General features: G+C 45.6%; 1 pseudogene; it reads left to right on the forward strand.

The window, feature by feature from the left end:
* Positions 1–283: 283 nt before the first annotated feature.
* LOC141058152 (magnesium transporter NIPA2-like) lies at positions 284–25,854 on the forward strand (annotated as a pseudogene).
* Positions 25,855–27,259: the final 1,405 nt, after the last annotated feature.

The following is a 27,259-nucleotide window of genomic DNA, read 5'->3' on the forward strand; positions in this document are numbered from 1 at the left end:
GTGGATAGATGGAGAAGGAGGGGAACGTGGTTGACCTAGGCAAAATGGATGCAGGAAAAGTACCTGTACTGGAGGAAGTTGTTCCCATTTCGAGTTCTTCCAAAGCGACCAAGGCTTCCTGCTCCTGAGTGGTAGACAAATCCATAGGCCCCTCAGGTTTATAATGAAGTTTACGCAGGACCACCTTCCTCAAAAATAGTTGCAAATCCTTCATCGCTGAGAAGAAATCGAAAGAGTTAGTCGGGACAAAAGTCAAACCCATACTCAAAACCTCTGCCTGAGCATGGGTAAGAATATGATTAGATAAATTAATTACCTCCAGTGTATTTTTGGATTTCTTTTCTAGTGACTGAGGTGGAGTTAATTTTCGTTTATTGTGTGTCTTGCCTTTTCTTGTATTGGTCTTAGCATATCCCAATCTCTCACTCAGATGAAATGGGAGAGAAGGACCTGCATTCCCGTCTTCATCCATAGATGACGCTGATGAGAATGAGTTGCGATAGTGTTTAATGGGCATACGCACAGCTGGCTGTTTTTTCCTCCATCTATATACTCTATCAGTTGAGTAATCAGACATATCCCTCTGATATTTTTTGGTTTTAGAAGCAACAATATCCTTTTCCCACTTAGTAAAATCCTCTTCCAATTCTTTATTCATTTTTAGCAGGGCTTCATTTGTTAATTTTACCCGAAGGTCTGCCTGAACAAGGCCAATTTCCACTTCTAATTGATTCAAAATCGTCTCATTATTTTTAATCAAGAGGCCCATATATCCCTTCGAACAATTAGAGGATAGCTCCTCCCACTGTTTTCTGAAGTTTTCATCGTCGATGGAAAAGGAGGGGAACACCTGTACCCGCAACCCCCGGGGTATCAGGCCCTTATCCACATACCGTTCCAAAAATGACTTATTCCACCATAGCCTCGTTTTTTTGTTTAGTAAATTTTTCAACTTAACAATCAAGTCCTCAGTTTCTCTAGAATTAGCAGCCACACTATGGTCTCCACCAAATACCTCATTCAATTTTGTCAACCACGCTTGTTCGCGGGTCTTATGATCCATATGATCAGGCAGATGAGCTGTGAATACACACAGAAAGACATAGAATTGAATATAAAGAATCATGCCTAAATTTAATCACAGATGGACTTAAGTCCAAGAAAAGTGGGCAACTCGATATTAAAGCATACAACAGACACACAATTGAGTTAAAAAACGCCCAATAAATAAGAGCTACATCATGAAGTACACATAGAATAATATCTTGTGCAAAAAATATGAATATTTTATTAAACTATTAAAGCATTAAAATATCAGTAATTACAAAATATGAGTCAGTACATTGGTGAAAGACAACATGGCTAGAACGCCCGGTAAGATATGGTAATCAGGTGAGTGGGGCTAGCAAAAGGGGTTTACAGGAGAAATGGGTAGCCCCAAGTCCTAAAATGGGCACATAGTCAAAGACTATGTGTCAAAGTAGATACAAGTGATGCCCTGACTGGGGTAAATACCTTTATGTGCCATTGCACTGCTCAGTAGCTAACCTATAAGTCCCACAATATATTGCTAAGCTCCCCAGAGTTCAACCGTCAGTACATATCATAAAGAATCTGTTTCTTACCCATAGTGGTGAGTCCCGGGGTCCCGCCACCGCCCCTACGCGTTTCGCACACAAGGGCTTCCTCGGGGGGCCGTATGGCTAATTAACAGGCTGAGGGGTCTTTTATAATGGACCTAATGTACGTGCCGGTAAGCATTCAGTGTGCACGGCCTGGGAACACAGAGAGCCTGTCTGTGTGAGAGACACACGTGAGTGGAAGCAGTGCCCACGGCAACTGTGGTTTGGCTGGACTGGAGAAGCCCGCCAGTTGGTAGTTAGGTTGTACTTTGTTTAGTTAGTGCCAGACAGGCCAGGATTTGTTTTATGTTTTATTTCTTTATGCATTGCTTTCACCATTAATAAACCTGACCCAGAGTCAGTTATACCCGAATCCCAGCTCTGCGCCTGAGTTTTATGCTGAACGCACGTGACCTTTGACCCCAGCAAAGGCGATCCCGGAGTGTTTTATCACAATATGTAGTAAGTATGTAGTATATATGTAGTATGTATGAATGTAGTATATATGTAGCATGTATATAGTATATATGTATGTTGTATGAATGCAGTATATATGTAGCATGTATGTAGTATGTATGTTGTATGAATGTAATATGTATGTAGTATGTTTTTTTTTTACATTCAACACATTAGCCGGATGATGGGACTACTACTGTCCCATCATTGACTAATGTGTCAATCACTGTCAGTGTAGCAGTCATCGCCCGATGGGACTTGTAGTCCCATCGGACGATGCCTGCACACACACAAGACCCCCGGCAGGCCCGCACAGACCACCGACAGCCGGCACAGGCTCCCAGCAGCCGGCACAGACCACCGACATCCGGCACAGGCCCCCGAGAGGCCCGTACAGACCACCGGCACCCGGCACAGACCACCGACAGCCGGCACAGGCCTCCGAGAGGCCCGTACAGACCACCGGCAGCCGGCACAGGCCCCCGACAGTCGGCACAGACCCCCGAGAGGCCCGTGCAGGCCACCGGCAGCCGGCACAGGCCCCCGGCAACCGGCACAGGCCCCCGAGAGGCCCGTACAGACTACCGGCAGCCGGCACAGGCCCCCGAGAGGCCCGTACAGACCACCAACAACCTGCACAGACCCCACCCGCACACACAGACACGCACAGTGTCCTCCCACGCACCACCCACACTCTTCCCCTCTCCCGAAAGGGGTTTTTTAATTCCCATATTTCTGTCCCATTGACTTTAATGGGACTTCCGGTATCGGAATCGGCGATACCCGATACTTTTTTGTGTGTCGGGCCGATCCATTCCGATCCGATAGTTTTGAATATCGGATGGTATCGCTCAACCCTAGTAGCATGTATGTAGTATGTAGTATATATATAAGTTGTATGAATGTAGTATATATGTAGTATGTATGTAGTATATATGTATGTTGTATGAATGTAGTATATATGTAGCATGTATGAAGTATGTAGTATATATGTATGTTGCATGAATGTAGTATATATGTAGTATGTATGTATGTTGTATGAATGTTGTATATATGTAGTATGTATGTAGTATGTATATAGTATGTATATATTTTTTTTTTACATTCAACACATTAGCCGGATGATGGGACTACTACTGTCCCATCATTGGCTAATGTGTCAATCACTTTCAGTGTAGCAGTCATCGCCCGATGGGACTTGTAGTCCCATCGGACAATGCCTGCACACATACAAGACCCCCGGCAGGCCCGCACAGACCACTGACAGCCGGCATAGGCCCCCGGCAGCCGGCACAGACCACCGACAGCCGGCACAGGCCCCAGAGAGGCCCGTACAGACCACCGACAGCCGACACAGGCCCCCGAGAGGCCCATACAGACCACCGGCAGCCGGAACAGGCCCCCGGCAGCTGGCACAGACAACTGACAGCCGGCACAGGCCCCCGAGAGGCCCATACAGACCACCCGCAGCCGGCACAGGCCCCCGGCAGCCGGCACAGACCACCGACAGCCGACACAGGCCCCCGAGAGGCCCGTACAGACCACCGGCAGCTGGCACAGGCCCCCGGCAGCCAGCACAGACCACCGACAGCCGGCACAGGCCCCCGAGAGGCCCGTACAGACCACCGGCAGCCGGAACAGGCCCCTAGCAGCCAGCACAGGCCCCCAAGAGGACCGTACAGACCACCGACAGCCCGCACAGACCGCACATCATGATGCGCACAGACCGCGCATCATGATGACATCATTTCAGCAGCCAATCACAGCCACAACAGTGGCTCATTGCATTATGGGGACTTCCGATACCGGTATCCGATATTGATAAAATATCGGTACTCGGTATCGGAATTTCGATACAGCAAATATCAGCCAATACCCGATATTTGCAGTATCGGAATGCTCAACACTAGTTACAATACAATTTTGCATAAAATGATTATGTGACTTTCCTCGTTATATTCTATACTCACATTGCGGATTTTGATGCATTTCCGCAGCATTTTTGGACGCGTGGAATTGCATCAAATCCACAGTGTAGTGCACCACCAATGTTAGTCAATGAGAAATTGTGAAGTGGTGCGCACGTGCTGTGGAAAAATAAGCGAGGATTTGCAGCATTTTATTTTCCACAGCACGTGAATTCTTTTAGCGGATCTGCAGCGTTTCTGCAGCCATTGACTACCATGTAGTCAGGAAAATTCGCAGCAAAACCGCCAGCTTAAAAAATCTGCGGTTTTGCTGCGGAGTTGCGTGCGAGAAACACTGCAGATTGGGAGGAGGAAGAGTGTGTGGGCGGAGACTATGTGTCTGGGCGGAGACTGTATGTGTGCAGTGAATATGTGCTTTTCTGTGTGCGGGTGTTTGTGTGTGTACCCAACTATGCTTGCAACAGTGACAGCGAGCCGATGATGGGACAGTAGTATTCCCATCATCCGGCTACTGTGTCCTGTAAAAAAAATAAAATAAACCAATAATACTCCCTGTTCCGACGTAATCCACTTAATAACGAGTATCCCATGATGAACTCCCGTGTAGAGCTCTCACATCGACAGATATGACTGCTCTCCAGGGGCCTCCGGTGATGCAACAATGGCAGGAATCCTCCTGCAGTGGATCACTCCGCCGTCAGAGGTCACTGGAGTTCATACTGTCACTTGCGGCACCGCTGCACGGGAAAATTCTCATCAATGCCGTAAAGTGAGAGTGTGAACTCCAGTGAACCCTCAGTGATAACACTGCAGAAGCCATTGTCTCCTGTCAGTGTGTCACTGGAGGCCCTGTAGAGAGGTCACATCTCCTGATGTGACAGCTCTATAGGGGAGATCATCATAGGACACTCATTATTAACCCCTCAATAACCGAAGCTTTTTAGATTTTGCGTTTTCTTTTTTCGCTCTACTTCTTCCCAGAGCCATAACTTTTTTAATTTTCCGTCAATATGGCCATGAGAGGGCTTATTTTTTGTGGGATGAGTTGTACTTTTGAAATACATCATTGGTTTTAGTATGTCGTGTACTCAAAAATGGGAAAAATATTCCAAGTGCGGTGAAATTGAAAAAGAAAGAGCAATTTCACACATGTTTTTTGTTTGGCTTTTTTGCTAGGTTCCCTAAATGCTAAAATTAACCTGCCATTACGATTCTCCAGGCCATTATGAGTTCATAGACACCAAACATGTCTAGGTTCTTTTTTATCTAAGTGATGAAAAAAATTCCTAAGTTTGCTAAAAGAAAAAAAAAACAAATTGCGCCATTTTCCGATACCCGTAGTGTCTCAATTTTTCGTGATCTGGGGTTGGGGCTTATTTTTATGCATGCTGAGCTGACATTTTTAACCCCCTTAGTGAAGGAGCCAATTTGCAGCTTAGAGACCAGGCCAATTTTTATAATTCTGACCACTGTCACTTTATGAGGTTATAACTCTGGAACACTTTAGCAGATCCCGCTGATTCTGAGAATGTTTTTTTCGTGACATATTTTACTTCATGTTAGTGGTAAAATTTCTTCGATATGAATTGTGTTTATTTATGAAAAAATGGAAATGTGGCGAAAGTTTAAAAAATGTTGCCATTTTCAAACTTTTAATTTTTATGCCCTTAAATCAGAGAGATATGTCACACAAAATACTTAATAAATAACATTTCACACATGTCTAATTTATATCAGCATAATTTTGGAAACAAATTTTTTTATGTTAGGAAGTTATAAGGGTTAAAAGTTGGCCAGCGGTTTCTCATTTTTACAAAACCTTTCTTTTAGGGACACATCACATTTAAAGTCACTTTGAGGGGTCAATGACAGAAATTTTTTTTCCAATAAAGCTAACATTAAATGATTCAGAAATACACTCTACAGTATACATTGTTAATGTGGTAAATGACTATTCTAGCTGCAAACGTCTGGTTTGTAATGAAATATCTTCATAGTTGTATTTTTTGCTATTGATGAGGCTTTTTCTAGTGTTAGCACCTCTGCAGTATCCATCTTGAGTGGAGGTGTTTTCTCCGACTAGTTATTTATGCTGGTAATTACAACTGGCTGGATATTTTTCAATGATAAGATTTTTCTGTTTTGCTAGTATTATCAGCTCGCTATAGTGAGGTATTGTCATGATCTGCTTAGTTCATGGGATTAGGTAGTTCAGAGGTTAATCTGGACGGCCTCACTCTGAGATTCTGGGAGGCTTTTTATAGCCTCATTGTGGGCTCATTCCTCGTCGCTTATACTCAGATCCTTAGTCGAGTGTTTGTGACCCTGGTGTGCTTTGTGACTGTGATACTTTATGCTTGTTTGGTTTTGATCCAGTTCTGTCCCTTTTATGAGTTCTGCCTGTTCCCTTTGTACTGCGTTGCTATCTCTGTATATGACTCATTGCTTTTGTTCTGACTATTCTCTGCTTGCCTCTCTGGTACTACGCCGCCCTCTGTTTATGACCCCCCCTGCTTGTCTGACCTGAGTTTCCCTAATCTTTACTCCAGGATTCCTGTAATAGAATCCTACAGTCATCTACTGCAGCAGGATGCTAAGCCACGCCCCCTGTGGTCACATGATCTTAGGTCCTTGTACTCTTTACTACCTTTAGTGTCGCAGGTCCTGTTCTGGGAACTTTCCCTGCAGTTTCGGACCCCGGGCCCTCCCGTAGTCTGGGTGAGTGACCCTGCTCAGCCGTGGCAGTCCACCAGCGCTGACAGGATCCTGATAGGTATAGGTCTATACAGAAGAGAGAGTATTATTATGTGTATCATTATCATTTTAGCTAGTACTTAATAAAGTGATTTTTAATAAAAGTTTTGTTTCTTAGTAAGTTAGTTGTATAGAGGCCCATTTCCAACAACCATCACTCCAGAGTTCTTATGGTACTTTGTATTTGTGAACGGTGTAAGAAGGCTAATGGATGGTTAGAATAACCTTGAAAACCCTTGTGCAAGTATGCTAGCACAGCTGAAAACAGTTTGGCTGATTAGAGAAGCTGACCTTCCTTTGAGCTAGTTGAGATTCTAGGGTATTACATTTGTTGGTTCCATTAAACTCTCAAAATGGTCAGAAAAAAAGAACTTTCATTTGAAACGTGACAGTCTATTCTTGCTCTTAGAAATTAAGGCTATTCCATGCGAGAAATTGCAAAAGAAACGGAAGATTTCCTACAACGGTGTGTACCACTCCCTTCAGAGGAGAGCACAAACAGGCTCTAACCAGAGTAGAAAGAGAAGAGGGAGGCCCCGCTGCACAACTGAGCAACAAGACACTTACATTAGAGTCTGCAGTTTGAGAAATCGACGCCTCACAGGTCCTCAAGTGGCAGCTTCATTAAATAGTACATGCAAAACGCCAGTGTCAACGTCTACAGTGAAGAGGCGACTCCGGGATGCTGGCCATCAGGGCAGAGTGGCAAAGAAAAAGCCATATTTGAGACTGGCTAATAAAAGGAAAAGATTAATATTGACAAAAGAACACAGACACTTGACAGAGGAAGATTGGAAAAAAGTGTTGTCACGTTTCCGCCAGACTTAGGGCCTGCTGTTCCGGTCGCGGCCTCTAGGAGGCGCCGGACCGCCACTTTATCGTCAGACTCAGGGACGGCTGTTCCTGCCTCGGCCACTGGACAGGGCCGTGGTTCTGTCACGTCAGGCTCAGAGCCTACTGTCCCGGCTTTAGCCTCTAGGAGGCGCCGGTCTGTCACGTCGCCGTTAAATTCTGGGTCTGCTGCTCCTGTCGCGGTCACTAGGAGGCGCCATGGCTCGCCCGGGAGTTATGGTGCTGACAGAGTAAGGGCACCTGCGCAGGCATCTGGTGGACGCAGGCTCCACCCCTCTGTCAGTCATCAAGAGGTTACTGCATCTCCATCTGGCCTGGTCCTGGGGGCGGTACTGATGACATCATCAGTCCAGGAACCTATGAGGGGTGACCTGATCCCTGAAATACCTTGGGACTGGTCTTGCAAGCCGCCGGATATATTCTTGGTTCCCCTGTGTGTTACTGTGTGAATTGCTTTCTGACTGACTGACTTTGGCCTGGACTTCTGACTCTCCTTCTGCCTAACGATTCTGTACCTCTGTGACTCTCCTGGTTTATGACTTTCGGCCTGAATCTGACTCTGCTTCTGCCTAACGATTCTGTACCTCTGCTACTCTCCTGGTTTATGACTCTCGGCCTGAATCTGACTCTGCTTCTGCCTAACGATTCTGTACCTCTGCTACTCTCCTGGTTTATGACTCTCGGCCTGAATCTGACTCTGCTTCTGTCTACCGTTTTTGTACCATTGCTGCCCGACTGGTTTAGACTCGCATATCTCCATGTTTGTGTCCTGTATTGGAACACCTTTCTGGCGACCGTCCTGCTCTGGTCACTGCTCCTATTCAGACAGCGCCTCCTGGGCTCTGCTATAAATCCAGATCCCTGTATAGGGGTAAAGGGTATCAGTGTTTCTCGGGGTGTTGCCTGGCTGCAGCCCAGACCCGCAGGCGGACGTCACATTATATCCGGCCTTATAAAAAAAAACTGCTTCTTGTGTATATATCCAGCATATACAAAAGCAGTCTCCCTGAACTTTTTTTTTCTCTCCCTTCTTCTGACTGAGCTGATTTCTGGCCTAAACACCTGGTTCAGTGCACAGCCTGAAGGAGCACTTTCATCTTCCTGCACCAGTATGCTGCAGTCTGGAGCCTTCAGAGAGAGAGCTGAGCGTCAGAGATCCATACTACTGAGACATCGGCCTCTGGGCAACTCTGGCTATGGTTGCCCAGGGGCACAGGTATTGCCCGCAGATGCGGCTAAACTTTTATTGCCTATTGCCCTTTCTTTTGGTCAGAAATCTCAGTGTGTGAACGCATATGGGGATCTGAAGGGAATTTTATGGATTCTTTGGTTGCTAAAAGTCTCGGTGTACCCCTATTAAGACTTAATGCCCCTATAAAAACTACGGCTATTAATGGCACATCTATTGTCCAGGAGGGGGTTAAATTTGTTACTGACAAAATCACTATGTCGGTGGGAGCATTGCATACCGAGGTTATGTCATTTTTTGTGATGGATAATTTGTCTGCTGCAGTCATTTTGGGGATGCCATGGCTACGCCAGCATAATCCAGTCATCGACTGGCACCTAGGCGATGTTATACGCTGGAGTTCACACTGTCAGGAAAACTGCATGTCGCTAACAGTAAACCAAGTTAAAGTTAAACCCCTCCACATACCGTTTGCCTTCAGAGATTTTGAGGATGTCTTTTCTATTGCAAAATCTGAAAAGCTACCCCCTCACAGAAAGTATGATTGCCCTATAGATCTGATTCCAGATGCCCGTCTCCCAAAAGGGAGAATATTTAATCTCTCAGGTCCAGAGCGTCAGGCTATGAACGAGTACATAGCTGATAGCTTAAAAAAGGGGTTTATTAGACCGTCCATTTCACCAGTTGGAGCTGGCTTCTTCTTTGTAGAAAAGAAAGATGGTGGTCTCAGACCCTGCATTGACTACCGGGAATTGAATGCAATCACTATAAAGAACCAGTACCCGCTTCCACTCATCCCTGATCTTTTTAATCAGCTAATGGGAGCCCGTTGGTTTACTAAACTGGACCTCCGGGGGGCATACAATCTAGTCCGCATAAGAGACGGGGATGAGTGGAAAACAGCCTTTAATACCCCTCTTGGCCACTTTGAGTACCTGGTAATGCCCTTCGGACTCAGTAACGCACCTGCCGTGTTCCAGCACTTTGTAAATGACATTTTCAGGGACATTTGTGGGGTGTATGTCGTCGTGTATTTAGATGACATTTTGATTTATTCTGCTGACCCTGTGACACATGCTCAGCACGTTTGCTCTGTACTGCAGAGACTGCGAGAACACTCCCTGTTTGCTAAACTGGAGAAATGTGTTTTTTTTGCGGAGGAGGTACAATTTTTAGGATATGTGGTTTCAAGCACAGGCTTCCGTATGGATCCTGCCAAGATCCAACCTATTAAAACTTGTGTGCAACCCAAGTCGCTAAAAGCGCTGCAGCGATTTTTAGGGTTTGCAAATTATTACCGAAAATTCATCAGGGGTTTCTCCGAAATTGCTAAACCACTCACGGATTTGACCCGAAAAGGGGCAGACGTGGCCAATTGGAACCCTGAGGCAATTCAGGCTTTTGCTACGTTAAAAGAGTGCTTTGTAGCCAACCCAGTTTTGGTTCAGCCTGATCTGGACCGCCCGTTTATTGTAGAGGTGGACGCCTCTGAGGTCGGAGTGGGAGCAGTGCTGTCGCAAGGCACTGCATCACTCACTCAGCTTCGCCCATGTGCCTTTTTCTCCCGCAAATTCTCTGCCACTGAGAAGAATTACGATATAGGTAATCGGGAGTTATTGGCGATCAAATGGGCCTTCGAGGAATGGCGCCACTTCCTCGAAGGCGCCAAACATAAGATCACTGTGATTACAGATCACAAGAATCTGACTTACCTGGAGTCAGCAAAAAGATTAAATCCTAGACAAGCGAGGTGGGCCTTGTTCTTCTCTAGGTTTGATTTCTTAATAACCTTTCGTCCTGGTACCAAAAATGTGAGGGCTGATGCTCTCTCTCGAAGTTTCTGCCCCTCACAGGCTGAGGACTCGGAGCCAGTTCCAATACTGGCCAATGGTATTGTTGTGTCGGCTGTGTCTCTGGACCTTCTGGAGGAGATCCGTAGGTCCCCAGAACCAGCCCCTGACTCGACGCCCCCCCAGAAATTGTTTGCTCCAGCGCTGTTTCGCCTACAAGTTCTGAAGGAGTCGCACGACTCCGTCCTGGCAGGCCATCCTGGGGTCAATAATACCGCCAGACTTGTGACTAGGAGTTTTTGGTGGCCAACGGTAGTTAAGGACTGCAAGGATTATGTACTAGCTTGTGAAATCTGTGCTCGCGCCAAGTCCCCTCACAATTGGCCTGCCGGCTGGCTCCAGTCCTTGCCCGCTCCAGAGAGTCCATGGACCCACATCTCCATGGACTTCATTACTGACCTACCACCCTCAGAGGGGAAGACATGTATCTGGGTGGTGGTGGACAGGTTCAGTAAGCAATGTCATTTTGTTCCCCTCTCTGGATTACCTAATTCAGAAACTCTGAGTAAGTTGTTTATTGTTCATGTAATAAGGCTGCATGGCGCTCCAGAGAATATCGTGTCCGACCGAGGTACCCAGTTTGTTTCCAAATTCTGGAGAGCATTCTGCAAACGTATTGGTATTGAATTATCCTTCTCCTCCGCTTACCACCCTGAGACCAATGGTCAAACGGAGCGTACCAACCAGGCTCTAGAGCAATATCTTCGCTGCTATGTCTCGGAACATCAGTCTGATTGGGCGGAACATCTCCCATTAGCTGAGTTCGCTCTAAATAACCAGTACCAGGAATCTATCAAAACCACCCCGTTCTTCTGCAATCATGGTTTGCACCCACGTTTTGGTTCATTTTCGGCCAAGATGTCGGAGCTTCCGGGAGTAGAGAATTCCATACGTCACTTAAGGACAATCTGGTCGGAGGTGAACACAAACTTGAAAGGGTCCCAGGTCAGGCAGGCTTCGGCCGCAAATAAACGGAGGTCCACGGGGCCGCACCTAGGAGTTGGGGACAAAGTTTGGCTGTCTACCAGAAACATTAAGCTTAAGGTGCAATCTGCCAAACTGGGGCCCAGGTTTATTGGTCCCTACGAGATATTAGAAGTAATTAACCCGGTAGCCTTTCGTTTAAGGCTCCCTCAGTCTTTTAAAATTCCTAATGTTTTCCACAAATCCCTTCTCAAGGTGTACCGCTCCCCAATTCATCCCGTCCAGTCCCCTCCTCCTCCAGTTTTGGTCAAGGGTGCCTTGGAGTACGAAGTCCAGGGCATCCTTGATTCCCGTTTAGTGAGAAAGTCTGTGCAATATTTAGTTCATTGGAAAGGCTATGGCCCAGAGGAGAGGTCCTGGGTCCCCGCTAGTGACATTCATGCCAAGGGGTTGATTAGAAGGTTTCACCTCCTTCACCCTGATAAACCGGGTTTTGAGGGTCCGGAGGCCCCTCTTGGAGGGGGGGTACTGTCACGTTTCCGCCAGACTTAGGGCCTGCTGTTCCGGTCGCAGCCTCTAGGAGGCGCCGGACCGCCACTTTATCGTCAGACTCAGGGACGGCTGTTCCTGCCTCGGCCACTGGACAGGGCCGTGGTTCTGTCACGTCAGGCTCAGAGCCTACTGTCCCGGCTTTAGCCTCTAGGAGGCGCCGGTCTGTCACGTCGCCGTTAAATTCTGGGTCTGCTGCTCCTGTCGCGGTCACTAGGAGGCGCCATGGCTCGCCCGGGAGTTATGGTGCTGACAGAGTAAGGGCACCTGCGCAGGCATCTGGTGGACGCAGGCTCCACCCCTCTGTCAGTCATCAAGAGGTTACTGCATCTCCATCTGGCCTGGTCCTGGGGGCGGTACTGATGACATCATCAGTCCAGGAACCTATGAGGGGTGACCTGATCCCTGAAATACCTTGGGACTGGTCTTGCAAGCCGCCGGATATATTCTTGGTTCCCCTGTGTGTTACTGTGTGAATTGCTTTCTGACTGACTGACTTTGGCCTGGACTTCTGACTCTCCTTCTGCCTAACGATTCTGTACCTCTGCGACTCTCCTGGTTTATGACTTTCGGCCTGAATCTGACTCTGCTTCTGCCTAACGATTCTGTACCTCTGCTACTTTCCTGGTTTATGACTCTCGGCCTGAATCTGACTCTGCTTCTGCCTAACGATTCTGTACCTCTGCTACTCTCCTGGTTTATGACTCTCGGCCTGAATCTGACTCTGCTTCTGTCTACCGTTTTTGTACCATTGCTGCCCGACTGGTTTAGACTCGCATATCTCCATGTTTGTGTCCTGTATTGGAACACCTTTCTGGCGACCGTCCTGCTCTGGTCACTGCTCCTATTCAGACATCGCCTCCTGGGCTCTGCTATAAATCCAGATCCCTGTATAGGGGTAAAGGGTATCAGTGTTTCTCGGGGTGTTGCCTGGCTGCAGCCCAGACCCGCAGGCGGACGTCACAAGTGTTATGGACAGACGAATCTAAGTTTGAGGTGTTTGGATCACACAGAAGAACATTAGTGAGGTGCAGAACAACTGAAAAGATGCTGGAAGAGTGCCTGACGCCATCTGTCAAGCATGGTGGAGGTAATGTGATGGTCTGGGGTTGCTTTAGTGCTGGTAAAGTGGGAGATTTGTACAAGGTAAAAGGGATTTTGAATAAGGAAGGCTTTCACTCCATTTTGCAACGCCATATCATACCATGTGGACAGCGCTTGATTGGAGCCAATTTCATCCTACAACAGGACAATGACCCAAAGCACACCTCCAAATTATGCAAGAACTATTTAGGGAAGACGCAGGCAGCTGGTATTCTATCTGTAATGGAGTGACCAGCGCAGTCACCAGATTTCAACCTGTTATGAATAGGTCACCGAGGAGGATAGCCGGGGAATAAGCTAGGCAACAGGAAAACCAGAAAGGTTGGTAACTAAGCAGATTGCAGACCCCTAAAACTAACAACACAACTAGAATTAGCCATGGGACGTACCTACGATGCCCTAGACGCCTTGGCACAGCCAAAGAGTTAACTAAGCCTATAGCAAGAAAGGGGTAAGCTAAACTGCCCTGGAGTAGAACCCCAAAGGAATAGATAGCCCCCAAACATATATTGCCGGTGAGACAAGTTGAGGCACAAACACAGGCAGAAAATAGAGTAAGCAAATGATGGGGCCCAAACTGTGTAGATAGAACAGGACAGGAAAGATACTGTCTGTAATCACGCAAGAAACCCTAAGAAAAATCCAACACGTCTGATATGGAAAAGTACTGAGGCCACACGACCTCTCCCCTAGTAGATCAGCATTCTGGTGTGAACAGGAAGCAAAGCAAAAGATACTGATATAACAGGGAACTAGTAATACTGAACAGACTGACATAAGCTGTGGTATATGGAACGGAGTCCAGCACTGGTCCCAGCAGGGAACAATGCTGAACCCACACAGCAAAGCAGAAAGCAGAGAAAGGCAAAAACTGGATCAAATGCAAAAAGATTCCAGCAAACAAATAACTTATCTGAACGATGCAGGACCAAGCAGGGGGCAAGCAGACTTCAAAATGCACAGGAAGAAAACCAAATCACCAGTAACAACTGAGGGAAGCTTGCTGACTTAAATCTTCCCAGTCTATAACACCTGACCTCCAATCATCCTCTTTAGGTGATTGACTTCTGTCAACCCGACCAGCTCCATTACTCGCAGCAACCACCAGAGGGAGCCCAAACTCAGAAATCAGGTCAAAAGTGTTCACATCAACCCCATTGAGCTGTTGTTGGAGTAGCTTGACCGTATGGTACGCAAAAAGTGCCCATCAAGCCAAACCAACTTGTGAGAGGGGCTTCTGGAAGCATGGGATGTAATTTCTCCAGATTTGCTCAGCAAATTAACTGCTAGAATGCCAAAGGTCTGCAATGCTGGAATTGCTGCAAAGGGAGCATTCTTTGACAAAAGCAAAGTTTGAAGGAGAAAATTATTATTTCAAATAAAAATCTTTTTTTCAAACCTTGTCAATGTCTTGACTAGATTTTAATTTCATTTTGGCAACTCATTTGATTAATAAAAGTATGAGTTTTCATGGAAAGCACAAAATTGTCTGGGTGACCCCAAACCTCTGAATGGTAGTGTATATAGTGAAATTTGTTAGACATTTAAGACACTTTGGGGGATATCAATGGGTTTGGTATATTTTTAACTCATTTTTATATTTTATATTTTTTAGATTTTATTGTTTAATTTTTTTTGCTTTTTCAACATTATTGCTTTGCAAGTAATTTTTTGTTTATATACCTATCTATATCCCACTTTTTCTTTTTCATTTGAGGGAGGTAGTGTTTTATCTGTTGCGATTGTTTGCAAAAAAAAATTTTGTGCAAGAGATGGGAATTTTGGAGTAATTTTGCTTTCATTTGGTTCTTAAACGTGTGTGTGTGTGAGTCTTGGACATGTCTTATCAATCTAGGGCGGTGTGCCATCTTGTGCAATTCTGACAGTTCTTATTGTACATGTATGACACTTGGGGTGGGGGATATGACCATTGTTAATAATGACCATTTTCGGTCCACTTTGATTGGAAATCTTTCATCTTCCTCAAAAAAAGTCTTCATAAAAAGTAGAACTTGTTTGGTGGCTTCCATTGGTGGAAGTCTTAATCTCTTTTCCTACAGTGGTGGCCTCTGGTAACCTGAGCTGGCCTTGATGCCTCTGAGATACAACCTGCAGGCGGCTAAACAGATTCTGGTCTTGTTTTGCTCACCTTCTGCACTTTTAGTTACTTTTTTTTTCTGGTCCCCCCCAGAAATACCTTAGGGATAGGCAAGCTCTTCTTCTGAAGGTCCATAGGGTATTTTAGGAATTATTTTCTAAGACTTTTTGTTTGGGTGTGCCAGGAAAAAATATACAACTTTGTCAAAACACAAAAAATTACCGTAATACATTAAAAACTAATTTTTTGTATTTTTTCCCTCTGTTACACCTATATAAAAATTGTTACCTAGGGTCATAGATTTTATTTATTTATTACTTTTATGGCTTGAGGATCAGGAGAAAAATTGACATTGGGTTTTTAACTATATCAAAATTACTTAAACATTCTCAGTTGATTTAATTTCTTCTCTTTCCATGCTTGAGGAAGGGGCTAGGACACGGGGGGGGGGGGGGGGGGGGGGTAAACAACAATATGTCAAACCTTGTAATATTTCTGCCTAGAAAAAAAATATTGGTAATAATGAAGAAAACAAATCTGACCAATGAATTAAAGGCAGCAAATTTTTTTTTTGACCAGAAAAATCAACATAAATACCTCCATGTGATCAAACATTTGTGTGCACCATACAGTCTTGGCCAAAAGTTTAGAGAATGACACAAATTTTAATTTTTACAAAGTCTACTGCTTCATTTTTTCTAATGGCAATTTGCATATACTCCAGAATGTTATAAAGCGTGATCAGCTTAAAAGCTATTACTTGCAAAGTCAATATTTGCCTAGAAAATTAACTTTATCCCCCAAAACACATTTCAACATCATTGCAGCCCTGCCTTAAAAGGACCAGCTAACATCGTTTCAGTGATTGCTCCATTAACACAGGTGTGGGTGTTGATGAGGACAGGGCTGGAGATCAATCTGTCATGATTAAGTAAGAATGACACCACTGGACACTTTAAAAGGAGGCTGGTGCTTGGCATCATTGTTTCTGTTAACCATGGTTATCTCTAAAGAAACACGTGCAGTCATCATTGCACTGCACAAAACTGGCCTAACAGGGAAGAGTATCGCAGCTAGAAAGATTGCACCTCAGTCAACAATCTATTGCATCATCAAGAACTTCAAGGAGAGAGGTTCCCTTGTTGCCAAAAAGGCTCCAGGGCGCCCAAGCAAGCGCCAGGACCGTCTCTTAAAAGTGTTTCAGCTGCAGGATCGGGCTACCAGCAGTGCAGAGCTTGCTCAGGAATGGCAGCAGGCAGGTGTGAGTGCATCTGCACGCACTGTGAGGTGGAGACTCTTGGAGCAAGGCCTGGTCTCAAGGAGGGCAGCAAAGATGCCACTTCTCTCCAGAAAAAACATCATGGACAGACTGATATTCTGCAAGAGGTACAGGGAGTGGACTGCTGAGGACTGGGGTTGTCATTTTCTCTGATGAATCCCCTTTTCGATTGTTTGGGACATCTGGAAAACGGCTTATTCGGAGAAGACCAGGTGAGCGCTACCACCAGTCTTGTCTCATGCCAACTGTCAAGCATCCTGAAACCATTCATGTGTGGGGTTGCTTCTCAGCCAAGGGAATGGGCTCTCTCTCAGTCTTGCCTAAAAACACAGCCATAAATAAAGAATGGTACCAGAATGTCCTCCAAGAGCAACTTCTCCCAACCGTCCAAGAGCAGTTTGGCGATCAACAATGCCTTTTTCAACATGATGGAGCACCTTGCCATAAAGCAAAGGTGATAACTAAATGGCTCAGGGAACAAAACATAGAGATTTTGGAACCATGGCCTGGAAACTCCCCAGATCTTAATCCCATTGAGAACTTGTGGTCAATCATCAAGAGACGGGTGGACAAACAAAAACCTTCAAATTCAGACAAAATAAAAGCATTGATTTTGCAAGAATGGACTGCTATCAGTCAGGATTTGATCCAGAAGTTGATTGAGAGCATGCCAGGGAGAATTGCTGAGGTCCTGAAGAAGAAGGGTCAACACTGCAAATATTGACTTGCTGCATTAACTCATTCTAACTGTCAATATAACCTTTTGTTACTCATAATATGATTGCAATTATATTTCTGTATAGGGCATGTCACACTAAGCGATATTGACTTGTGACGTTATAGCGATATCGCTGTGTCTGATACTTACCTCCGACCGCTCCCCCGCTGGTTATCGTTGATCGCGCGAGAACATCCAGGACTGTTTCTCGTCGTCAGCTTCCTGCGGCGCTTCCTGTGGAGAGACGAGCGACGCGTGGAGCCGGGCGGGAGGACGCAGGATCGCCTGGTGTGACAGGTAAGTAGCGACCCCCGTCCCCAGCGATGTCGCTGGTGAGATCTGCCTGTGTGGCAGCTCACTAGCGACCACTTAGCGATGTACCAGCGATCCTGACCGCGTCATATCGCTGGTCCGGATCGCTGGTACATCGCTAAGTGTGACAGTACCTTATGTGATAAAAACATCTGACAAACACATAAAAACCAGAGGGCAGCAGATCATGTGAAAATATAATATTTGTGTCATTCTCTAAACTTTTGGCCATGACTGTATACATGGGTCGGGATCAGACACGTTCCTTTGTGTTGCATACCAGGATTCATTGCCTGTTACAAATCTGCACCTCAATAGGGGATTATACCCCCTACAATGTCTAAGTGGAAATGGTCGTTGTTTGCTCTGCTTTATGGATCTATTGTTCTTCATCTTTGCTAATCCCAAGGTCACTGATCCTAAAAAACTCCATTTACCTGCACGAATAGTCAATCGTTATGAACATGCAAAGCTGCGGGAATAGCTGATTTATTTACTAGGATCTGTCACTTGCCATAAATGTATTTGTTTTTATCCTGATGTAAATGCTGCTGTTCTCCTGAATCCGGTATTGTTTTACTTTCGTTCCTACGCCTCTCCGTTCCTGAGATACGGACATTTCTTTTCTGTATAAAAATCTAGTCTTGTTAGACAAGTGGGAGTGGTCCTCCAACTCTTCTGTGTGTGTTCTTGAGGAGCACTCCTGGTTGGCTAAAAAACCCTAGATTTTTATACAGGGAATAGGGAGCCGTATCTCCGAAATGGAGAGGAGAAGGAACAAAAGAAAAACATTGCCCGATTCAGGAGAACAGTGGCGTTTACAACATATAAAAATAATATTAATATTTCTAGTTTCATTCGCCCAACATAAATAAAATCTGTTTTGGAAATGAAGATCTACGCAATAGAGAGGCAATTATGGGGTACATATTTTTCTGGACTTTTTCATTCTTTTAGGGAACACTACACTCAGCTTGACATCTGATCACTGGGAAGGATATCCCAGAGAAGGGGATGATGACCTGATTCATGTTTTGTGACCTTCTGCTTCATTAATGCTCTCTCTCTAAAGGGACACTGGTCATCCTAACCTGCCCTTCATGCCGGGTCACCTGTCAGATTTTAGGGGAAGTTGACTTGTCAGTCTTCGATTATCAGAACCTTACCCTGAATGCAAGTTGGTACTCTTCAGTGCAGTCCAACCATGACTTTCTCATTGGAGTGGCACTGGCGGTCTTCTCCAGCATCCTCATAGGGAGCAGTGTCATCCTGAAAAAGAAAGGTCTTCTTCATCTGTCAGAGCAAGGACAGACGTGTGCAAGTGTGGAAAATGGGGAGCTCCAGTCTATGTGGACTTGGGTTGGATAGACGAGAGGGAAATGTGACCATCCACAGGATAGAGTTAGTGGGGGACTGATCACTAGTTCTCGAAATCTGTGGGGGTCCCTTGTGAAAATGGAGAGGTAGCTCACAAGTGTCACCACTACTCCAGTCACGACTATGGGTGGGTGTCATCTGTCAAATTGATTATTTTGTCTAGGTGCTGGTGGACACGGATACCTGAAAGACTGGTTGTGGTGGTCTGGACTTCTTACAAGTAAGGTTAAAGGGGAAAACACACTTTTTTACATCCCAACTGCAAAAGTTACGCCCTTTTCTAAATCGCCTTCACTAAATGATTTGTCCTTTTGCTTCTATAAAGTCTTTAAGGCCATGTGCACACACTGAGTATTTGGTGAGTTTTTTACCCCAGTATTTGCAAGCCAAAACCAGAAGTGGAACAGTCAGAGGAAAAGCATAATAGAAGTATTTGCACCACTTCTGCATTTTTCACCCACTCCTGGTTTTGGCTTACAAATACTGGGGTAAAAAACTCACCAAATACTCAATGTGTGCTTGTGGCCTAAGTCTATTAGGTAGCTAAATTCTCTGCAAAAAAGTTACAAATCCGCCAGCGCTCCGGGTTCTGATAGCTCTCTGTGCTCCCTTCTCTCTGTGTTAAAAATAGCAGCAGGGAGGAGGTTGTACGTGGATTTCTAGTGTGGCAAGGGAATAAAGCATGTGGTGTGAATTCTCTTGATCTGACTTCTGAGTTGGGGCTCCCTCTGGTGGCTACTACGGGTAGTGGAGCTGGCCAGGTTGACAGAAGTCTGCCACCTGATGACGATGATTGGAAATCAGGGGTTACTGACTGGGAGGATATAATTGAGCAGGCTTTCCTCAGTTGCTGCTAGTGATTGGTTCTTCCTGTGCATTTTGAGGTTTGCTGTCTTCTGCCTGATCCTGCATTTTTCAGTTAAGTTGTTCATTTGCTAATCCGCCCCATATGTTACAACTTGTGTCAGTTTGTTCAGTCCCCTGTTATATTAGTCTCTTTTGCTTTGCTGCCAGTTCACACTAGAATGCTGATATAGTAAAGGAGAGGTTGTGAGACCTCAGTGTTTTTTGTACAACAGAAGTGTTGGATTTTTTTAGGGTTTTTGCGTGATTGCAGACAGTGTCTTTCCTTTCCTATCCTATCTAGACAGTTTGGGCCCCATCATTTGCTCAGTCTACTTTCTGCCTGTGTTTGTGCCTCATCTTGTCTCACCAGCAATATATGTTTGGGGGCTATTTCTTTGGGGTTCTACTCCAGGGCAGTTTAGATTTCACTTTTCTTGCATTAAGCTTAGTTAATTCTCCGGCTGTGCCGAGGCATCTAGGGCATTGTAGGTACGCCCCACGGCTACTGCTAGTTGTGTTGTTAGGATTAGGGGTCTGCAATCCTCTAAGTTACCAACCTTTCTGGTTTCCTGGTGGCCTAGCCTATTCCTGCCATCCTCCTCGGTGACCTATTCATAACAATGTGGTGTCTCAAGGATGGCAAAAAAAATAGCCAGAGGAAAGCATCAAGAATAAACCAATGCAGGTTAGAAGCTGTGTTGCTATATCACCCTGGATACATCCATAGACCTCTTTGCATACTTTTTTTTTCCTGCCATGTAAACGGTATTCATAGTATTTAATTGATTGACATTGTAACACCCCATTTTTAAGTCATGTTCTATACCCACTCTGTTTTGATCTGCTTACACCTGGTGGGTATCGGTGGTACTGCAGGTGGATGAGTATCCAATATGTAATAGTATGATCATATGCCTTGATTTGTTATTACAGTGGGAGGTGTAGAAGCTGCCAACTTTGCTGCGTATGCTTTTGCTCCAGCCACCATTGTCACACCACTTGGTGTTCTCAGTGTCCTGATAAGGTAAATGTAATTTAATCCATGACTAAATATAAAAAAACCAGATCGTCAATTTGAATGTGGAGTGAAAAATAAGCATGATAGCAATAAAAAGTACCATATTTTTCACTTTATAAGATGCACTTTTTTCCCCCAAATTTTGGGGGAAAATGGGGGTGCATCTTACAAAGCGTACATGCCTTACCATAGGCCGTGATCAGGGGGCGTCCGGGTGTCCGGCGGTTGCTGGCCGGTGCTGCGGGTGTCTCTGGTGCCCAGCGGTGCTGCATGTGTGCCCTGTGCTGCCCGGGGCCCTACCGACATTGTGCGACAGGCCAGAGCCCCGTCATTTTCACGGTTCCCCTGTGTGTGCAGTGGTGCCGGTAAAAAATGGCCGCCGGCACTTGCGCAGATGGGATCTCGGGACCCAGCTCTCTCGAGATGAGATTTCAGACACCCAGAGAAACCCGGCAGCAGCACAAGACCCCCGCAGCAACGGCACACATCGGAGCCCCCCCTCATCCTTGAATGCGGCCTTCAGCATCACTCCATGCCTGCCTCCTCCTCCAGCAACGAGCCTGGGACCCCGCTACACTGCAGCCACCAACCCCGATAAGCAATAAGATGCAAGGATTATAAGAGGCAGCACCATTTTATTAAAAAATATTTTTTTATTTTTCGCCTCAAAATTTGTGGTGCGTCTTATAATCCGGAGAGTCTTATAAAGCGAAAAATACAGTAATAGGAAAAAATCTAATCTATTTTTCCTTTTGTAGCACTGTGATGTCCTCCTATCTGTTGGGTGAGAGGCGGAACCTTTTATGGAAGTTGTTGTGTGCTCTCAGTGTTTTGGGAAGCACTGTTCTGGTAATACACTCCCCAGAAGAACAAGAAGTGACCACATTAGAAGAGATGACTTCAACGCTTTAAGACCCAGGTATGGGGGGCGTTCAACAGGAAACTTATGTAATGGAGCACAAGAGCATGTCTGTATATCCTGCAGAAACCAAATTGGGCCTTCACACATCTCAAAGAAGTCAGGGAAACCTTTTTTAGAAATATAGTATGGTTTATTAAAGTTTGAAAAATATACTTTCTATTTTTCTGTAGAAATCAAAATCAAATCAATATAGTGTGTGACAACAACGTGAGGTACTTGTACGCCATTTTTTAAGGAACTTGGCGGGGAGGTTGTTCTAAACATCTTGGAGAACTAACCTCAGATCTTCTGTGGATGTCACTTTTGTAAATCCTTGTCTCTTCATGTAATCCCAGACAGATGGATGATGTTGGGATGGGGTCGATGTGGAGGTCATTGTCATGATTTCGAGGACTCCTTGTTCTTCTCTACTTTGAAGAATGTTCTTAATGCCTTTGGGGTCGTTGTCCTGTTTTAGAATAAATTTGAAGTCAGACGTCTCCCTGATGTTATTATATGATGGATCAGCGTCTGCCTGTATTCCTTAGCATTAATTACACCAAGAAATGGCAATCTTGAGGACCGTAGTTGCAGTCAGCAGCCAAGGAAACTTAGTGGAGCAGATGAAAGACACATGATGATTATTTCCCTTCGGGAGGTGTCCAGCAGTGCCATCAGTTTAGCATGGGACCCAGCTAAGCCCGTCTACTGTTGAGAGAAGTATGGCCTTGAGTTGGAAGCATCATGGCCAAAAAACATCTGTAACATGGAAATGAGGCACGTGACTCTACTGTCCACGTAAACATAGGAACTAGGATGCAGAAAACTGGCAGCAGGTGATCTGGAGTGAGGAGTCAAAATGTGAAATATTTGGCTGTAACAGAAGACAGTTTGTTTACTAAAGGGCTGGAGAGCGGTACACAGTGACTGCAGGAACAGTGAAGCATTGTGGAGGTTTCTACAAGTTTGGGATGCATTTCGGCAAAGGAATTGAGAATTTGGTCAGGACCAATGGTGTCCTCATGGCAGAGTAATGCATCCAGATACTTATCCATAATGTAATTCCATCAGGAGGCATCTGATCATCTCCAAATTTATTCTTCAACGGGAACACCCCAAACATACTGAAATGTCACAAAGAGCCCGAGTCCTAGAAGTGATTATATGAGAACCACAGAGCCCTAATCTCATCATCATCCAGACTGCCTGGAATTACATGTAGAGACAGAACATCTGTGGTTACTTCTCTCAGATGTTTGGGAAAACTTCTCTTCCAAATTACTTCCCTCCCACTCTCCTTATACCTGACTAGATGGTGGCCTGATTCTAACGCATCGGGTATTCTAGAATATGTATGTAGTTTATTTATGACGATTTAAAGGGAATCTGTCACCCTTTTTTTCGAATATGTCCTGCCGGCACCGCCATCAGGGGCTTATCTACAGCATTCTGTAATGCTGTAGATAAGCCCCCGATGTTACCTGAAAGATAAGAAAAAAAGAGTTAGATTATACTCACCCCGGCATCCGGTCCGGTCCGATGGGTGTTGCTGTCCGGTCAGGCGCCTGCCATCTTCAAACGATGCCATCCTCTTCTTTTGTTCCTGTCGTGGCTCCGGCACAGGCGCACTGCTCTGTTGAGGGCAGAGCAGAATACTGCTGTGCGCAGGTGCCGGACCTCTCTGACCTTTCCCGGCACCTGCGTGTTGTGAGTTCATTTTCCCCTTCACCACTCAGGCCCGATGAACTCCCTCTGCTGGTTAAGAAAAGTAGTGAGCCTGATTATCAAACATCTGAGACTAATGATGATGACTGGCTGAGTGGAGTTACTGACTGGATATATGGCCGCCCACGCCCTTCTGCCCTGCGGGTGATTTCTCTGTGGGATCCTTGGAGTCCAGTCTGAATTCCTGCTCTGCTAAAGCTAAGTTTTCTGCTCTGCCATTTGCATTTGTGCTTTTTCCTTGTTTTGCTGGATTTCTGCCATTCCCTGCTGGGGTGAGCTAAATTCCTTTAGCTCCGTCTTCAGAAAATACCTGAGTGCTGATTTAGTTTTTGAAGCCTAGCTGCTTCAGGGCCTTTTTCCATATCAGCTTGTTGGCTTATGTTTTTCATAGGGTTTTTGCAGATTGCAGACAGCAACCGTCCTTTCCTGTCCTGTATAGCTAGCTTGGGCCCCATTGTTTGCTCAGCCTATCTTTCTATCTGTGTGAGTGTTTTTTCATCTTGCTTCACCGTCATTATATGTTGGGGGCTGCCTTTTACTTTGGGGTCTGCTCTGGGGCAGTTTAGATTTCCTTTTCTGTCTTTAGGCTATTTAGTTCTCCGGCTGTGATCGAGGGGTCTAGGGCACCGTAGGAACCCCCCACGGCTACTGCTAGTTGTGTTGATAGGTTCAGGGGTCTGCAATCTGATAGTTGCCAACTTCTCCGGTTTTCTGGACGTAGCTTCTATTTTTGGGTCTGCCTCCTACGGTGACTCGTTCATAACACCTGCGCACTGCAGTACTCTGCTCTGCCCTCAACAGAGCAGTGCGCCTGTGCCAGAGCCACAACAGGAAGGAAAGAAGAGGACGTCGTTAGAAGATGGGAGGTGCCGACCAGACCGTGACACCCTCCGGACTGAAATGGACGCTGGGGCGAGTGTGAGCGAGATCGCTAGCGCCAGTTGGGATACTTCCGCAGCCAGGAGATGGCATCGCCGGCAGATAACCCACGGCGACCGTCGGGAGATCAGCGGCTAGCGCCGCAGATTTCCCAAAGGTAGCAGTGGCGCACGTTGTTCGTATTCCGTGCCAATTCGCAGCGGGACTGCGCCTGTCGCTTATCGGTCGCTGCCAGCCGGGCACAATCAGCGATGCGGGATTTTCGTTACAGACAGACAGATTTAGACGATTATATAGTAGATGTGAAGTATAATCAGGAGGAGGATGGCAGACCCAGGGAAAGGAAAACTTGTGAATTTTTTTATTTTTGCACTGATCACTAGGCCTCATTTTAGATGTCTACTTCCTGTTGGGCACATGGATATTGGCAGCAATAAACTGACTCAGACCCTGTCTTTGGAAGTTCAGAAGGCTCCTATACAAATCAGGTCACAGGCCACTTTATAGGAGGTGAACTGTGACCTATCGTGAATGGTGAATCCTGCTCTGTACTCTATACAGAAGTGTGTCCTGTCTAATGATAATGAGACTGCTGAAAAGTCATCTTTACAAAACTGTGTGAGGAGTCTAGCATAAGACGTAGAAGTCAGTGTGACAATTCCAAAAGTATGGGGTGCAGTTCATTATTTTTTTCCCATGTCACTCCAAAATTCTGATTTTATGCGACTCGATTGCACAAAGTACAAAACTTTTCCTTGGGGTAGAGGTTTGTCTACACAATGGCCACTTTTGTTTCTTTTTTTTAACCAACAGGCTTCATTGTCTACATCAGAGTGCTGTTCATCTTCTCCCTGGTCCTGATTTTCATTCTCTCGCCCCGTTATGAACACCAAAACATCCTTGTTTACTTGGCAATATGCTCTCTCTTGGGCACCTTCTCAGTTTCATCTGTGAAGGGCCTGGGCATCGCTGTGAATGGTCTTCTCACCGATCCACCAGTTGTCCAACATCCTCTTCCATGGGTCCTCATCTCCATCTTGATCATCTCTGTGGTCACACAAGTGAACTACCTCAACAAATCCCTGGACGTGTTCAACACCTCCTTGGTCTTTCCTATCTAACTACGCCTTATTCACCACCGTGTTTATCACTACGACCCTGATCCTCATTAAAGAATGGGTGTCTATGTCTTCATTGGAAGGCGAAGGTTCTGTCTGCGGGTTCCTCGTGATCATTCTTGGTTTCTTCATGCTCCACGCATTTAATAACCTGGATATAAGTCTTAAAAGTCTAAGGCAACAACTACATCGGGTAGCTTCGGTTTCTACCGAATGGCTGGCCAAGAAAGAATACAAGATAACCCTCGTACATCACATGGAGACAGAACACACTGGGAACATTTCCAAAGTGTTCATTATTAGTGATGAGCGAGTACACTTGTTGCTCGGGTTTTCCCCGAGCATGCTCAGGTGATCTTGGTGTGCTCGGAGATCTAGTTTCTGTCACCTCAGCTGCATGATTTATGGCAGCTGGACAGCCTGAATACATGTGGAAATTCACTAACAGGCATTCCTCACATGTATTCAGCCTGTCCAGCAGCCACAAATCATGCAGCTACATCGGTAGAAACTAAATCTCCGAGCAAAATACTCGGAGGCCACCGGAAAACCTGAGCAATGAGTATACTTGCTCATCAGTATTCATTATCTACACCTAACGAAGACTTGGGGTGTAAATATGTTTGGACTAGTTGACTTGGTGCTGTGGTAAAACTTCAATGACTGGCCTCTTCACCCAATGTATGATATCTTCTACTTCCAACATCCTACCTTTTTTAGGCAACCTAATTAGATGTGGATCTTTGGTTACATCTCTGGTCTGTTCCCAAGCACCATATTCCAAAGACATGCAAAAGCCTTCCCTGCCAGAGGGAAAGGCCCAAATGGTTCTGTTATCTGTACATTGTCAAAAACTTTTATAGCATTCATCTTGTAGTAATCCTATTGATATTTTGTGCAACATGACCTCTTCTGCCTACAGACAAGAATGCAGCAATAGATGCTGGATCTCTACAATATTTTTTTTTTGCCTGTATTTATTAAATAGTTACGTATTGTACAAATTTTATTTTATTTTTTCTTTTCATTACACCCAATGTGTCTTTTGTCTGAAAATTTTAATAGAAGTTATAAAAAGTTTACTGCGAAATCCTGTGTGGCGGTAGATATATTTTTACGTTCGGTTTGTGTACATGGTGTTGATTCTCAGAGTTTAATGTGAAGAAATTAAAAATTTTTTTTACAATATTAAAGGGGTTGTCCACTACTTTGAATTAACTACCAAATTTATCCCCCCCGAGGCCCCTAATGAATTTTGTAAATACCTCATGTTGCCTATACTGCCTGTGAGCGGCGCTATCGCTGGCCGCGCACAGGCAGTACGTGACCCCCGGCTGCAGCCGGCTCTTGCTACTGCTGACGTCCCTCTTCCTCCTTCCACGCTGGCTGCCAGGCTGTGTGGGGGGGGTTTCCCCCGCATCACACCAGGCATCCACCGTGCGCCCATTCATTGAGAAAGCGTGCTGTGGATGCTGGGGGTGACGCCGGGAGTAACCCCTCCCACAACCCAGCAGCCACCACGGGGACCCAGCGCTGAGTCACGCCTCACTTGTCGTGATGTCAATGCTGGGTCACGTGCTGCCTGTGAGCAGCCACAGATAGCGCCGCTCACAAGCATTATAGGCAACATAAGGTATTTACAAAATTCTATAGGGGCCCCGGGGGGATAATTTAAAGTAGTGGACAACCCCTTTAAAGGAAGGACAGCACATCTGAAACATGTAAGAAAAAATACTGCCCCTTTCCGGAGGCCTAGACTT

Source organism: Dendrobates tinctorius, unplaced genomic scaffold (genome assembly GCF_039654945.1).
Source record: "Dendrobates tinctorius isolate UK_male_01 unplaced genomic scaffold, ASM3965494v1 ptg000211l, whole genome shotgun sequence".
In the NCBI taxonomy this organism is placed as follows: Eukaryota; Metazoa; Chordata; class Amphibia; order Anura; family Dendrobatidae; genus Dendrobates; species Dendrobates tinctorius.